The sequence below is a fragment of the Carassius auratus genome, chromosome 22 (genome assembly GCF_003368295.1).
Source record: "Carassius auratus strain Wakin chromosome 22, ASM336829v1, whole genome shotgun sequence".
NCBI lineage: Eukaryota > Metazoa > Chordata > Actinopteri > Cypriniformes > Cyprinidae > Carassius > Carassius auratus.
In genome coordinates, this window is record NC_039264.1 from 30,188,700 (window position 1) to 30,206,707 (window position 18,008).

The 18,008-nt window shown below is 37.2% G+C and overlaps 1 pseudogene; it reads left to right on the top strand.

Annotated features, from left to right (window-relative positions):
* LOC113040324 (zinc finger protein 501-like) overlaps window positions 1-17,663 on the top strand; it is a 49,278-nt pseudogene extending 31,615 nt beyond the window's left edge.
* Window positions 17,664-18,008: the final 345 nt, after the last annotated feature.

Sequence of the window (18,008 nt, forward strand, 5' to 3'; positions counted from 1 at the left end):
TATTATTATTATTGAGCTCTTCTATTTTTGTGCCTTCTAACACTTTTCTTTACACAGTGTGTAAAGAAAACTTTGTCTTTTTTCTCGTCACATACTACAAAACCATAAAATACAATTTTTGTATAAAATACTGTAATATTATGACGTAATACGAATGAATATTAATACTTAAGTTTTAACTTAGTATACAGTTATAATCAGGAATGGGTTTATTGATTTTTATACATTTCAGCCTACAAACTTAAGTAAAAATCGATTCCCAATAATCAATCAATCAATCAATCAATCACCTTTATTTATATAGTGCTTTAAACAAAATACATTGCGTCAAAGCACTGAACAACATTCATTTGGAACACAGTGTCTCAATAATGCAAAATGATAGTTAAAGGCAGTTCATCATTGAATTCAGTTATGTCATCTCTGTTCAGTTGAAATAGTGTCTGTGCATTTATTTGCAATCAAGTCAATGATATCGCTGTAACTCCACCGAAACTCCATCGGTGACCGAATGGAGAAAAAAACCTTGGGAGAAACCAGGCTCAGTTGGGGGGCCAGTTCTCCTCTGACCAGACGAACCCAGTAGTTCAATTCCAGGCTGCAGCAAAGTCAGATTGTGCAGAAGAATCATCTGTTTCCTGTGGTCTTGTCCTGGTGCTCCTCTGAGACAAGGTCTTTACAGGGGATCTGTATCTGGGGCTCTAGTTGTCCTGGTCTCCGCTGTTTCTGGGAAGTAGAGGTCCTTTCTAGGTGCTGATCCACCATCTGGTCTGGATACGTACTGGATCCGGGTGACTGCAGTGACCCTCTGATCTGGACACAGACTGGATCTGGTGGCCACGGTGACCTCGGAATAAGAGAGAAACAGACTAATATTAGTGTAGATGCCATTCTTCTAATGATGCAGAAGGTACATGGGAAGGTGTTATGGGAAGTGTTTCCGGTTCTGGTTTACCTAATTAATGCAGCCTAAAAATCCTTTAACGGATTTGGATATTAAAAGCATGTTAGTATGTTATGTGTATGCCAGGTTAAAGAGATGGGTCTTTAATCTAGATTTAAACTGCAAGAGTGTGTCTGCCTCCCGGACAATGTTAGGTAGGTTATTCCAGAGTTTAGGCGCCAAATAGGAAAAGGATCTGCCGCCCGCAGTTGATTTTGATGTTCTAGGTATTATCAAATTGCCTGAGTTTTGAGAACGTAGCGGACGTAGAGGAGTGGTGTAACCCAAATTTTGACTTCTTACACCAAATATTGACTTCTGTCATGTGTGCATTTGCTACGTGCTTAAAAGTACAGGACAGCCTGTTCTGAAGGTCTCAGCTGAACTTTAGACTTAGAAGACTTCTATACCAATATGGAACTGAGGAAATTAAAGATATAGATTTCCACGAAATGTTTATACTTCTAAAAACCGCATGATTGGAGACGTTCATATTTCATCACGTCTGTTATTTGGAGTTATTTTAATTCCCTCTGTGGGTTCTTAATAAGAGAGAACGAGACTGTTAACCTCCTGAGGTAGGACAGTTGGACTTTGAACAAACAATCTGCTGACCTTCAGAAATAGGGAACTGAAATTAGGCTGCAAGAGCTCATATGTATTTTCGGAGGAAGATGACGAATGTTTTGATATCTGTCTGAGACGTGGCTGCAGAGACGTGGCATGAGTTTGATACAGATTTGCAGGACTATAAGAGGAGGCAATCCACCCCTCTTTGCTTAGCTCAGACTGAGTTCAGACTAGACCCTTCTAGCTGGACTTAGTCTTTTCTCACCTTTTTCTTCCCATATTCCGGGGCTCACTTGAACTCTTTGATCATCTTACAGGTTTTCATTCATATCAGATACATTGTCTTTATTGTTGTTATCTTGAAATGCAGGTATTTTATATGCTTGTTATATACTTTGTATTATTTTACTAATATTTTGAATTGCTTTTGCATATTGTAATCAAGGATATTGCATTCATTTTAAATGAGTAAAATCCACTATATATGGATTGCTTTTAAAACTATATTAATTTTGGATTTGCATTTTCTATATTTGAAATTGATTTTAATACTTAATAATCTGTTTGCAAGAAATGAGTTGTTGTCATACTACTTATTTTCTTTGAATAAATTTGCATACTAAAAAACACCACACCGTCTGACCAGGATTGAAGTCTCTATTTTTGCATCAAGGAGTATAATGTAAAAGGAGCTCATTCAAATACTGAGGTGCTAAACCATTCAGGGCTTTATAAGTAATAAGCAATATTTTAAAATCTATACGATGTTTGATAGGGAGCCAGTGCAGTGTGGACAGGACCGGGCTAATATGGTCATACTTCCTAGTTCTAGTAAGAACTCTTACTGCTGCATTTTGGACTAGCTGTAGTTTGTTTACTAAGCGTGCAGTACAACCACCCAATAAAGCATTACAATAATCTAACCTTGAGGTCATAAATGCATGGATTAACATTTCTGCATTTGACATTGAGAGCATAGGCCGCAATTTAGATATATTTTTGAGATGAAAAAATGCAGTTTTACAAATGCTAGAAACGTGGCTTTCTAAGGAAAGATTGCGATCAAGTAGCACACCTAGGTTCCTAACTGATGACGAAGAATTGACAGAGCAACCATCAAGTCTTAGACAGTGTTCTAGGTTGTTACAAGCAGAGTTTTTAGGCCCTATAATTAACACCTGTTTTTTCTGAATTTAGCAGTAAGAAATTACTCGTCATCCAATTTTTTATATCGACTATGCATTTCATTAGTTTTTCAAATTGGTGTGTTTCACCGGGCTGCGAGGAAATATAGAGCTGAGTATCATCAGCATAACAGTGAAAGCTAACACCATGTTTCCTGATGATATCTCCCAAGGGTAACATATAAAGCGTGAAGAGTAGCAGCCCTAGTACTGAGCCTTGAGGTACTCCATACTGCACTAGTGATCGATATGATACATCTTCATTCACTGCTACGAACTGATGGCGGTCATATAAGTACGATTTAAACCATGCTAATGCACTTCCACTGATGCCAACAAAGTGTTCAAGTCTATACAAAAGAATGCTGTGGTCAATTGTGTCAAATGCAGCACTAAGATCCAATAAAACTAATAGAGAGATACACCCACGATCAGATGATAAGAGCAGATCATTTGTAACTCTAAGGAGAGCAGTCTCAGTACTATGATACGGTCTAAAGATTTTAGAAGTAAAGTAGTTCATAAAGTCATTACTGTTGTGGTGTTGGGAAATGTCAACACTTGTTGAGGCTTTATTTTTCGTTAATTTAGCCACTGTATTGAATAAATACCTGGGGTTATGTTTGTTTTCTTCTAAAAGAGAAGAAAAGTAATCAGATCTAGCAGTTTTTAATGCTTTTCTATAGGATATGCTACTTTCCCGCCCAGCAATACGAAATACCTCAAGTTTTGTTTTCCTCCAGCTGCGCTCCATTTTTCGGGCTGCTCTCTTTAGGGTGCGAGTATGCTCATTATACCATGGTGTCAAACTGTTTTCCTTAACCTTCCTTAAGTGTAAAGGAGCAACTGTATTTAAAGTGCTAGAAAAGAGAGCGTCCATAGTTTTGGATATGCTAAGGAATTTGGATACATCAGGAAGATAACTTAAAAAGCAGTCTTTTGTGGTAGAAGTGATGGTTCTTCGATATTTGTAACAAGAAGTAGAATTTACAATTTTGGCTATATGAAGTTTGCACAGAACTAAATAATGATCTGAGATATCATCACTTGGCTGAATAATTTGTGACAGTATTAAATCTAGAGTATGATTTCGACAATGAGTAGGTCCTGAAACATGTTGTCTAACACCAATAGAGTTCAGAATGTCTATAAATGCTGATCCCAATCCATCTTTTTCATTATCGACATGGATATTAAAATCACCAACTATTAAAACTTTAGCTGCAGCCAGAACTAACTCGGATGTAAAATCACCAAACTCTTTAATAAAGTCTGTATGGTGCCCTGGTGGCCTGTATACAGTAGCCAGTACAAACATAACAGGGTATTTATCATTAACAATGTTTTCTCTGGATAATGTTATATGAAGCACCATTACTTCAAACGAGTTATACTTGAAGCCTGCCGTATGAGAAATCCTGAAAACGTTGTTATAAATTGAAGCAACTCCTCCCCCTTTGCCTTTTAGACGCGGTTCATATTTATAACCGTAACCTTGGGGGTGGACTCATTTAAAATAATGTAATCATCAGGTTTTAGCCAAGTTTCTGTCAAACAGAGCACATCTACATTATGATCAGCTATCATATTATTTACAAAAAGTGTTTTCGTAGAAATGGATCTGGTATTCAATAAGCCAATCTTTATCATTTGTTTATCCATATTGCATTTGTTTTTTATTAGTTGAACCTCAATTAAATTGTTAACCTTAACTTGGTTTGGACTTTTTTTGTATTTTCTAGTTCGGGGAACATACACAGTCTCTATAGTGTGATATCTAGGTGAAAGAGTCTCTATGTGCTGAGAATTAACTGACCTCTGTGATGGGAGGCAGCTAGCAGACGGTCGGCTTAGCCAGTCTGTCTGCTTCCTGACCTGGGCCCCAGTTAGTCAAGTATAAACTCTAAGACTATTTGCCATATTTCTAGACAGAAGAGTGGCGCCACCCCAGGAGGGATGAAGACCATCTCTTTTAAACAGGTCAGGTCTGCCCCAAAAGCTTGTCCAATTGTCTATGAAACCTATGTTATTCTGTGGGCACCACTTAGACATCCAGCCATTGAGTGATGACAATCTGCTATGCATCTCGTCACCATGGTAAGCAGGGAGGGGACCAGAGCATATTACAGTGTCTGACATTGTGCTTGCAAGTTCACACACCTCTTTAAAGTTATTTTTAGTGATCTCCGACTGGCGAAGTCGAACATCATTAGCGCCGGCATGAATAACAATCTTACTGTATTTACGTTTAGCATTAGCCAGCACTTTTAAATTTGCCAAGATGTCAGGCACTCTGGCTCCTGGTAAACATTTGACTATGGTGGCTGGTGTCTCTATATTCACGTTCCGTACAATAGAATCACCAATAACTAGAGCACTTTCATCAGGTTTCTCAGTGGGTGCATCACTGAGTGGGGAGAACCTGTTTAATGTTTTGATCGGAACAGAAGAGCAGTGTTTTGACCCATGACTTCGCTGCCTCACCGTCACCCAGTTGCCCTGCTGCAGGGGCTCTGTTGCTGGAACCGGACAATGTACAGGAATCCCTGATCTAGACGCATCCAAAGCTGTATCTAGAGCCCTAACATTCTTACTGTCCTCAATTAAAGTTTGGATGCGTGTCTCTAGTTCTCTCAATCTTCTCTGTCAGCCAATGCTGGGTTATTTTTACCCAACAAGTTGGGTTATTATGTTTAACCCAGCATGCAAAAAATGAAAATGGTCATAATTTACTCTCCCTCGTGTTGTTTAGACCCAGACAAACTCTGCAAAGTTCTGGAACACCAATAAATATATTTAATATTCTCTTAATTTTGTCCTCCATTGCTAGTCTGAGAGACCAATATTTTCTGTAGAACATACATGTTCACTATCCTATAATTTAAGATTTACTCATATATAAACATCAGAATGGATTACTTAGGGGACGCTGTAGGGAGAGGATGCTGGCGCACTGTGGCTGCCGCTTCTCCATCAGTGCGTTAAATTGTTTATTCTAAGGTGCTGTTGAACGGTTTTATATTGGCTGATATCTGCTAACATGCGGCTTTGCTGGATTTTATTTGTTTTTATACTGGCATTATTTGGTGTCTACTGCAAGATTAACTTCTACCTCTCGGACTGCACAATGATAAAATACTCGGCCACGGAACTTTTACAGCTTCGTCATTCCCAGCCCGTTGCCTCTGGTATTTCGGAAACACAGCTGCGATCGCTACAACTTCTCCGACGGCCAAAGTACGTTCATCGAGGCTCCCGCCGGAATCTGCATTTGAAAGGAGCAGTTATAAAAACAGTTTGGTCTCAGAGGTGTCTGGATTGTCGCCATTTATCTTCGCGTCATGTCTGCTCTGCTAATTTTTCCTACCTCCAGAAGTCCACTCCATCCAGCTGTGGTGTCCGCCTTGACACAATCAGGTTTGCACATCTGAACACTCGATCTATTAACGATAAAGCGGCTTCACTTTGTGACATTGTTTTGGACAAAAAACTGGACTTCTTTTGCCTCTGTGAAACATGGCATCAGCCTAATGACAATCTCAATATGTGTACTCTGCCTGGCTACACTTATCTTGACCGGCCGCGCTCCATCAGCCGCGGTGGCGGTCTTGCTGTCATTTATAGATCTGATGTTGTGATTACTGAGGTGTCATTGCCTTGCTTTTCGTCATTTGAATGCTTGGCTTTTATGCTGACTGGTCTTTCATCAGTTCTTGTATTGAATATCTACCGTCCTCCCAAACCTAACTCTGCATTTTTCTCTGAATTTACTGAGTGTTTGACACTTGCCAGTGCACTCTGTCCAGCTATTCTTTTAACTGGTGATCTAAATTTTCACGTTTATAATTTGGCTTGCAATAATGCTGTGTGCCTCATGGATGCACTTGAATGTTTTAACTTCACTCAGCATGTTGACTTTGCAACACACAAACACGGACATATATTAGATCTGGTCTGCACTTCGGGAGTATTTATTGAACATCTTGAGTGTACTGATGTATGTATAGGTGATCACAAGCTTCTCACGTTCACTCTGACTCCTCCTTTGCAGACTGTGAGAGAACGTGTTATTTGTTTCAGGAAAATCAGTGATATTGATTTTGATCTCCTTAGTCATACTATGGGTGGTATGCCTCTATTGATCAGCATAATGTTACTCTTACATCTATTCTGGATGAGTTTGCTCCTCTGAAAAAACGTGTTGTGTCTTTTAAGAGATCATCTCCCTGGTACACATCTGAGTTGCGCAAGTTGAAGGCATTAGGGCAAGCAGTTGGAACGGAAATATAAAAAATCTGGTCTAACAGTTCACAGATTAATATTTAATCGGCATCAGATTGAGTACCAAAACGCTCTCAAAGCTGCAAAAGGGGCATATTATTCTACTATTATTAGTAGCAACATCTCTAATCCCCATGTTCTGTTTAGAACAGTCAATAATCTTATCAAACCTCCTAGTGACCTTAACTGTTCCACCATTGAGCAGTGAGAATATCCATAACGCTATTCCTTGTGAGGTTGCTCCTGAGCTTGTTGAGTTGCATCCTGCTAATTTCTTTGGTATTGCTTTTTCAAGTTTTAGTGCTGTTGACTCTGATTTTATTTCTAAACTTGTCTTGTCTATGAACTCTACTACTTGCATACTTGATCCACTCCCTATGACTGTTTTAAAAAAATGTCTGCCTGTCATTTTACCCCACATCACAACCGTAAATGCCTCACTCATTAATGTCTCTACTGCTCTAAAAATGGCTGCATTTAAGCCAGTTCTTAAAAAAAGCTGGTAGCGATATCACTGACATGTCACATTATCGACCCATTTCTACTTACCTTTCCTGGCAAAAGTACTTGAGCGTGTGGTTGTTGGGCAACTCCATACTCATCTCCATACGTACAGCATATTAGAAAGATTTCAATCCGGGTTTAGATCTGGACACAGTACAGAGACTGCTTTGGTCAGGGTTCTGAATGACCTCCTCGTTATAACTGACTCTGGGGCCTGTGGCATTTTGGTCATGTTAGACATTACTGCTGCATTCGACACCATATTTCATAGAATATTATTGGAAAGATTGCATAAGTGGAACGGTCTGTCTGGAACGGTGTTCAATTGGTTTGAATCTTACCTCTCAGATCATTCACAATCATGGGTTCAAACCGATCTCAGACTGTTTCTCTGTGTCAGGGTGTCCCTCAGGGATCAGTCTTCGGTCCTACTTTATTTAGTATTTATATGTTGCCTCTCGTGCAGATCATTCAGAAATATGGCCTGAGCTATCACTGCTATGCTGATGACACCCAGATTTATATCAGCCCTCTGCCTGATCTTAATTTTTCATCTTCTAACCTGTCTGACTGTTTGATGGAAATTAAAGGGTGGATGAAACTCAACTTTCTTAAACTAAACTGCTCCAAAACTGAAGTCTTATTAATTGGCACTCCTTTGAATGTAAGTAAATGCAAGGATTTTAGAATCTCAGTAGACAACACCCAGTTGTCCCCTTCTGGCCAGGTTCGTAATTTGGGGGTTATTTTCGATGCCCAGCTATCTTTTATTCTCATTTTAATAACATAACGAAGGTTGCTTTTTTCCCACCTGAGAAACATTGCGTGCATTAGACCGTTTCTCTCTAGGCCTGAAGCAGAGAAGCTTATCCATGCTTTCATCACGTCAAGGCTTGATTATTGTAACTCTCTCTTTGCGGGCTTAACAGCAAGTTCTATTAAGAGGTTGCAATATATTCTCTCCGCTCTGCTGGCTATCTCTCTCTGTGTCAGCCTTGTTGTAAATTAAGAACTATGGGGGGAAGGGCCTTTTCCTGTAATGCGCCTAAGTTATGGAATACATTACCTGCGTCTATCAGGGATGCTGCTTCTGTGGGTTGTTTTAAGAGGCTTCTTAAGACACATCTTTTTACTCAAGCTTTTAATTTATAAATTGTCAATTTTTGATACTTTTTACTGCAATGTTTGTTTGATTGTTTAATTATTTTTGTATGTATGTTGTAGCACTTTGAGCATGTGAAAGGCGCATTATAAATAAAATAAAAAATGTATTATTATTACTTCTACAATAACTTGATAATAGCCAAAAAAAGCTTGAAAACACCTATTATCTAGACTCTCAGTGGATTAACTAGAAATTATGAGAAAATTAAAAATATATTCATTTGTGTTGTAAAGACAGTTTGGAATGACATGAGGGCAAGTAAATTATTTGTGAACTATTCCTTTAAGAGGGAAGATCAAGAATGACAACTCTCCAAATCAGACAACTCCAAAGTTGGTTCGAGTTCTGCAATGAACAACACAGACATCAGTGGTTTTAATGAAATGACACGTAATCACACTGTTGTTGCATCACAATGTGAAATAAATAAGCAGGAGACAACAGAAACATTTTTATTTTTCTAAAAATAACTTGCATAAAATCTCAAAAGAATAAAGTTATATTGTTTCTGGCTTACAATATCTACAAAAACAAACATTACTAACGTACGTTCAGTTTAACCATGAAAAATAAGATTGTAACCATAACCATAACTGTCTATTAACACCTCAAAAAGTGCAGATCTTGTAAAAACACTCATGGACAATATATTAAAAGTAACATTACCTCTTCTGTTCAGTAAAAGACCCCCGTTTCTGAGGCGAAAACCACATCCACGTATTTTTCAAAATAAGCTCTTTTATTTCTGCCTTTCAAGTAACCTCGAACATAAACAACGAATGATAACTTTTATGATCACTTAACATAATGTCTTTCACTCTGACGTGTGTGCTCTCTTTCACGTCCGTGTTCCCAGCCCAGCGCCGCTGGGTTATGATCGAGACCAAATTTCAACCAAAACTTGGGTTAAAACAACGTTCTACCCAGCAGTCTCAACACAGCATTTTCTAGAGTGTATTTATAGCAGACAATCATGTGACTGGCCACTTGAGCAGTGCATTCCTGAGTTCGCAGGAACATAGACCAGGACCACTGTAAATAAACCCCCATCCAAATCCAGGTATTTCACCACTGAGGTGATATGTAAAGTAATTTTTACAGATGTTCACATGAGAAACAATGAATATCCTAATAGTTCTAAAAATTGAGTTTCTCCCCTCAATATATTGTGTTCAATTTTGCTTCATGATTGAGATTATATAATTATGCTTAATTACATGTTTACCTTTGTTCAAAATCTTAATCTAATGCATAGTCTGTAAAAGGGTTTTACACGTTCAAAATGTTCTTGTTCACTAAGCAGAAAAGGAGGCTGATTTATTTTTCATTTCATCTTTACTGTTCATTTTTAACTTTCTGTTGGGTAGCAGTGCATGTAGGATTGAAAGCAAATGAGTTGGCAGACAAATATGCATAAGATGCTACCAAGAAAACATACACAGATATATGTAGTTAAAGTGTAGCCCTAGTTGTTACAGCTGCTGGTGTGTGAATGAAGGTGCACGAGGAAGATGATATATAAAAGGTTCTTTTAATGATCGCGGGAGAATAAGGGCACATCCAACATAACTATACAATAAGATACAATACATTAATCACGGACCAGGAGGATCTAAAAATAAATAAATAAATAAGACAGACACAAAGATAAAACACAGTGGACCAACACCAGCAGCTGACATGGCACCCCAGACCATCACTGACTGTGGGTACTTGACACTGGACTTCAGGCATTTTGGCATTTCCTTCTCCCCAGTCATGCAAAATTTGCTTTCATCCGAAAAAAGTACTTTTATTTAATACATTATAGCATATTATAATTTGGCCTGCCAACTCTCCTGACCTGAACCCCATAGAGAATCTGTGGGATATTGTGAAGAGAAAGTTGAGAGACGCAAGACCCAACACTCTGGATGAGCTTAAGGCTGCTATCGAAGCATCCTGGGCCTCCATAACACCTCAGCAGTGCCACAGGCTGATTGCCTCCATGCCACGCCGCATTGAAGCAGTCATTTCTGCAAAAGGATTCTCGACCAAGTATTGAGTGCATAACTGAACATAATTATTTGAAGGTTGACTTTTTTTGTATTAAAAACACTTTTCTTTTATTGGGCTGATGAAATATGCTAATTTTTTGAGATAGGAATTTGGGGTTTTCATGAGCTGTATGCCAAAATCATCAGTATTAAAACAATAAAAGAAACTGAAATATTTCAGTTGCTGTGCAATGAATCTAAAATATATGAAAGTTGAATTTTTATCATTACATTATGGAAAATAATGAACTTTTATCACAATATGCTAATTTTTTGAGAAGGACCTGTAGTTTCCACAATATTCACCAGAAGACATCATCTCTTTAGTTGGTGACCTAAAGTGGTGGTGGGGGGGGCTGCAGTAACTCATAGCCCCGGGGCCCAGTGAGCTCTTAATGCGGCCCTGTGCACACACACACACAATCACTCTCACTCTCACACACACAGAGAGAGTCTGAGATCTGAGATTGTGCTGTGAAAAAAAAGTAGCATTCAGATACTCATAAACTTTGTTGTCAGTGTTGCCACGTGACTTTTATTTAATGATACTGAATTGCTACATATATATATATATTTCTGTCAAGACTCTGAGGAAGGAAAACTCCTTGTCTATTCATACTGAGCACCGCAGCCACAAGGTGAGGAAAAGGACACACAGCACAATGACAACATGAAATCTACTGACAACAAGGGACAGACACAGGGAGAATATAAGGGAGAATGGGAACAAGCGACAGGTGAGGGCAATCAGCTCGTGATCTGCACACAGCTGCGCCGATCAATCAACACTGATTGCCGAGGTCACGAGCTGCAGAAAATGACAGGACACAGATAACAGGGAAGCTGATAAAGTAAACTGAACTATGAAAATTTCTAAGCAAGGAGGCGGTAAAATCGCAGTTTTAAGTAAGTAAACGCTTTGTTTGTAGAGAGAGACAGACAATTTAAACCTCTCTCTCTCTCTCTCTCTCTCTCTCTCTCTCTCTCTCTCTCTCTCTCTCTCTCTCTCTCTCTCTCTCTCTCTCTCTCTCTCACTCCCTCTCACTCCCTCTCACTCTCAATTTAGGTGTGCTTTATTGGCATGACAAAAACTGTTCATTGGTATTGCCAAAGCAGTAGCTGGGCTGCTTAGAAATAGTGCACATACGTATGTATTAAAAGAATAATAGTAATAATAAAATACATAAAAGTATTAACCATGTAGTGCAAAGTGAATTAGTGTATGTGAATGTATAAGTTTGAAATAAAATAAAATAGAATATGGTATTAGATTTAGAGAGGCAAAATATACATCCAAGTAATACCTCTCTTGACTAACGCTGTTAGACCGCTAAGGTTTTGATCTGCAGCACCTAGTATGTGCAGTGGTCACGCAAGTCTGTTGATAGTTTAATAATATTTATAGCTCCTAACAAGCTGTGTGACCATGAGAAGTTATTACCTCAAAATGTACGTCAGTATGCAGTTTTCCCTATTGCTTGCGTGCCAGCGATTTATCCTTCTGCATGTCACTGTTGGCACACGTGCTGTGGGTTGCGGACCCCTGTTCTATAACAACAAAAACTACTTTCATGCATCTGATTATCAGATAAACCTTGCGCTCTTATTTCAAGGTCGTTTGTTAATGCTGTGGTTATTTTAACAATTTCCTTCATACATTCGGTTCATCGGCATGGTTAAAACACATTTATCATTCAGTGGAACTGTGCGTATGATTTAGACACATCCCAGACAGCAACATAGTGTTGGCCCAGATCCGGCCCACATCTGGCCCGCATGAAATCCATGTGGGCCAGACCTGAGCCGAAACTGCTTGCTGTCTGGGATTTCTGCTACATCCATGCAATAAATAACGCAGCTTTCGACTGCTCCGGTAAAGGCTTCTGTAAGAAGCAGGGAGCCATTGAAAAACTACAGAAAAGTAAAACCACTAGACTTTAGCATTACTGGTCATGAGTCCTAAAGAGAGATCACACATCAGCTGTAAGTGAGATGTAGCGCGAGCACAATCCTGTCACAGGCGCTTAAACTCTGGCCTGAAGGAGATGAACACTGTTTAAAGTCTCCATTGATTTGTGCTTGTTATTTAATACATATATATTTTGAAAGCATTGAATCGCTGTTTTCAAGATCGATACACATGCATCGTGTTTGTAAATGATTCTTTGAGAAAACTAGAGAATCGTTACACCCCTATTAATGAGTGTTTATAGTCTGAGACTCATCAAAACAATCCTCTTTATTTTCGTGTCAATAGATCTGTTTTCACCTCATTCATTAAACTGATGACTTCTGGTGCCCGGTCTTCGTACGTCGCTTAATACATCCGAGATCAAATGACACATCCAAGATGATATCATCGTGCTAATCATGATCCGGCTAAATGGGTTCTTTGAACACACCTGTTGTTTATTATTAGTATCGCTAGATTGAGTTATCTGAGATAATTGCGCGTTCATGTGTTGTCTTAAAAGGGGATATGTATCGATACTCGAAACCATGATCAGCAGTGCAGCGATTGGCTGGTGGCAAGACGGCAATGTAATGACGTCATATAATTTAAAATGACATCTGACGAAAAACTTGACAAATTTCTGGACTTATAAGGAAACAGCCAAGCAAACAAAACTACATAAATGTGATTATAGATACATGTTTTTATTTTATTAGAATTTTTTTCATGATTCCCAATTATTTAGATTCACAATTTATAATAGTTGTGCAGTCTTTACATTTTTATTTCAATGTAGAAATTATCTATACATTTCATTTTATATTTGGACAGATTTATTACGTGACAGCATTAATGAAAGTTTCTTAAGGGTCAATATCATGTTATGTGCATCTCCTGCGCTCCATCAAGCCACTCTTATAATAGCAGTCATCACTCAAAATAATGCACGACTCTATTATCTGTATAGCATGTGTGTAAGACTCTAATACAATTATGAAGTAATAATTTTATGACAAATAAATATTTCAGTGAGTAAAACTGGCTGTGTCTATAGTAGGCTGTTATGGACTACACAGCATTTTTATATAATTTTTAAATATTTCTTTTAATGATTGTTATTTTCAATTATTGTCCCTGGATCCGTATGATACTCTTGTAATAAAGTAGCGGTGGTAGCAGACATATTTTGAGTATCAGTTCTTGTTGAAAAGAAGCGATCTAATCCTGTTTACATGAAATAAGCTGCTCCCGAGCAGGTTTAAGCTTACGGACCTGTTGCTGTGACAGCAGCTCCCGGATGAACTTCGAAGAACCAAACGATCCAAGATCACGCCAAATCGTCAACATTCAAATCCAGCTAACTGAGTTAGCGACGTAAGAAGAACGGGCCCCTGATCTGTTAATTGACACATTAAGCTGATTTTATAGCTGTCAACAGACTTAAAAGTCATTAAGCAAATGACTCGATCAGCTATTGTGTCATTACAAGATAAAGATAAGTATCATATTGACATTTATTTAATTAATCTGTGATAAACTATATTAAAACTAATATGTGCCCTAAATATGCCAAACTGCATATAGTTTAATGGGAAATGACCAAGATATAAATGCTCAACTAACTGAATGATAATGACCTTTTCAACTAATTTAGAAACAACTGGTAGAATACTGACAGGTCTATAGTTACATTTGCAGGATCACCAGTTTTATACAGTATGTTCAGCGGGATTAGTTTTTCCTTTTCATCAACTGCTAAAATGTCAATAGAAACTTTTCTCTTTTTTTTTAATTTGTTCATGTTCTTGTAATGTTTGTTTTCTGCTAACCTTTTTCAAATTAAAAAATCGGTAAAAGGATCATTTTTATTGGTCTCACTGCTATTTGTGTGCCTGCTAACACTTATAAAGAAGGTTTTGTCTTGTTTCTCTCCACATAATAAATGGTAAAATCATATTGTCTGAGAAAGCTCATTGTTAGTGTCTTTTATTAGTCATATTCTTTGTTTCATTTGAGAAATAATTGTAATACTTTTCCATAGAGCAATTAAATAGGCTTTCAGCATAAATTCTGATGCAAACAATCAGTTTCTACCAGCAAACTGCTGCTGATCCTGAATGGCTTGTTTAATGAGTGTTTATAGTCTGAGGCTCATCAATATTAGCAGCTGATGAAAATCATCGTTATTTCACGTCAATAGATCCTGTTTTCACCTCATTCATTATGCTGATGACTTCAGATCTGTTAATTGCCACATTAAGCTCATTTTATTGCTGTCAACAGACCTAAAGTCATTAAGCAATTGACATGATCATTTATTGTGGCATTACAAGATAAAGGTAAGTATCATATTGACATTTATTTAATTAATCTGTGATAAACTATATTAAAACTAAAACATACAAAAACAAATGTTCAGTTAAACTCAACTGGCGGGTTATTTGTACATTGCAAATTTGTAAAATTATATTTCTATTTTTTTCTTTAATTTTTTCTTAGTTGTTTATATTTGGTAAATGTTTTAATATTTGGTAATTGTTGGGCTACCCCCCCCCCCCCATATCTTTATATGCCTTTAAATTAAAAAGATGTAATATAAATGTAAAAATTTAAATATATAGATGGAATTCTTAGAAAACAAAAATATATATACATTTTGAGTTAGTATGAAACACTTTGTGGTTTTTTTACTTAAAAGTTACTTCACTAGGTGAATGGGTGAATATTACTATTTTAAATGTGTAAATTATTATACGATAATGTGTAATAACTTATTTTTCTTTAATTTTGGCAGATCTGCTCCTCCTTCAGTGAAGCTCCACCCACAACAATCACACCTTCTGTGAAGCTCCTCCCACTGCAGTTCATCAATAAATGCTGGAATATTCCCATCAGTCTACAAGTGAAGACCAGCATCAAATCATCAGGAAGAAGAGAAATCTGCAGAGACAGAGTTTATTGAAGAACAGAGAGAACATGAGAGATCCAGAACCCTGCAGAATGAACCACACTGAAGAACAAACAGGTTGGTGTTTATTCTTCATCCTTCATTAATGAGATTGAAGAATTTAATTCAAGTTTATTTATTTGTAGCGCTTTTTACCATAAAAATCATTGCAAAGCAACATAACAGAAAATTAAGTTTCTACAATATTTAGTATTAGCTTAGAGGCGACTGTCAGTTTATGTGCATATGACAGGAATTTTCAGAAAAAGTAATAAAAGAGGTAGTCAAACAGATGATTAAAATTAGAAAAGATTGTCACAAAAACATTGGATTAGTGTCTGTATTTTTAAGATGGATCATTGTATCTTATTTTGTAAAGAATTGTCTAAATGATCTTAATTTTGTGTAGCCTTTGTCTGCTTTTACTTCACATTTCCCATTTCCAAGTTTCAGATCTAATGCAGAAACCACATCATGTCAAAAGTACTGAAATAACTCTCTCACAGACTGAAAGGGTTTCTTTACATAAAATAAAAGTCAAGAAAATGTTCACCTGCACTCAGTGTGGAAAGGGTTTGACATGCAAACAGACTCTAAAGATGCACATGAGGATCCACACTGGAGAGAAACCTTACACATGTGATCAGTGCGGGAAGAGTTTTTCAGAAAAGAGAAACCTTAAGAAACACATGATCATCCACATTGGAGCGAAACTGTATGAATGTGATCAATGCAGAAAAACATTTCAGCGTGCTTCAAACCTGAAGGATCACCTGAAAATACATACTAAGGAGAAACCACATTCATGTTCTTTGTGTGGAAAGAGATTTTCACATCTGCATAGTTTAAAAGTTCATAAAAAAATGCACACTGGTGTGAGAGAATATGTGTTTTGAGTGTGAGAAGACATTTATTACAGCTGAACATTTGAAACAGCACCAGAGGATCCACACTGGAGAGAAACCTTACATGTGTACACACTGTGACAAGAGATTCAGTCAGTTAGGATCCCTAACGAAACATGAGAAGATTCACACTGGAGAGAAACCTTACAAATGTTCACACTGTGACAAAAGATTCAGTCAGTCAGCATATCTGAAAACACATGAGAAGATTCACACTGGAGAGAAACCTTACAAATGTTCACACTGTGACAAAAGATTCAGTCAGACAGGATCCATGAAAACACATGAGAGGATCCACACTGGAGAGAAACCTTACAAGTGTTCACTTTGCGACAAGAGATTCAGTCAGTTAGAAAATCTGAAAACACATCAGAGGATCCACACTGGAGAGAAACCTTACAATTGTTCACTTTGCGACAAGAGATTCAGTCGATTAGACAATCTGAAAACACATGAGAGGATCCACACTGGAGAGAAACCTTACAAGTGTTCACAATGCGACAAGAGATTCACTCAGTCAGGATTCCTGAAAACACACGAGAGAGTTCACACTGGAGAGAAACCGTATCACTGCTCTGCATGTGGAAAGAGTTTCAGCCATTCGTTTTCTCTAAAGAGACATAAAATAAGCAATCACATTAAGTAATATATCCTCAGGTCCACTGCATTCAAGTGCTACACTGCATCTCTTCAATATAAATCTGTCATAAGAAACAATCTAAATTTGACACCATGAATAAAGATCATCAAGACCAGCAGTTTCTGTGAGATTCCGATCAACTCAATGTTCCTCCCTAAAGTTTATCTAGTTTGATCTAAAGTTTTATTCTTGTATACAACATTGCTTTGTGATATAAATAATATTATTATGCTTTATTACAAGTTTCATTATTTTACAACTGTTGTTCTAATGCATATTTATAGAAGTTTTTTAATGTTCTTGTTCATTAAGCTGAAAAAGAACCTGGTTTATTTTTCACTTCATATTCACTGTTGTTGTAGGTGTTTTTTTTATTATTATGTTTTTTTTAACAACTAATTATTCTTCCACTTAGGCTGTATTTTACAAAAAGCTTGTGTAATTTATGGTGCATGTAGTTTTAGTGTTATGGTCTGATCCATCTTCACTTTTATTGATTTGAGATGCTTTGCTGTATTGTTAGTCAATAAAGACAGCGATTTTGTCTTATTCCTTTACACTTTTACTTTATATATTGCTTCAAGTATTAATCTCTTATTGTTCATTTTTGTTGTCTGTTGATTTTTTTCTTGCATCACGAATGAATACTTTCATACAAACCTGATTCCAAAAAAGTTGGGACACTGTTGAAATTGCGAGTAAAAAAGGAATGGAATAATTTACAATACAATTCATATTGTTAATATATGTAAAAATGTCTAAGTCATAACATAATCATTTCATATATATATTTAAATAACGAAAAAGAAATATTAAACTGTTACTATACTTCCACTATTCGAGCTCTCCGATTGGTTTAAGAATAAATCACCAATTTAT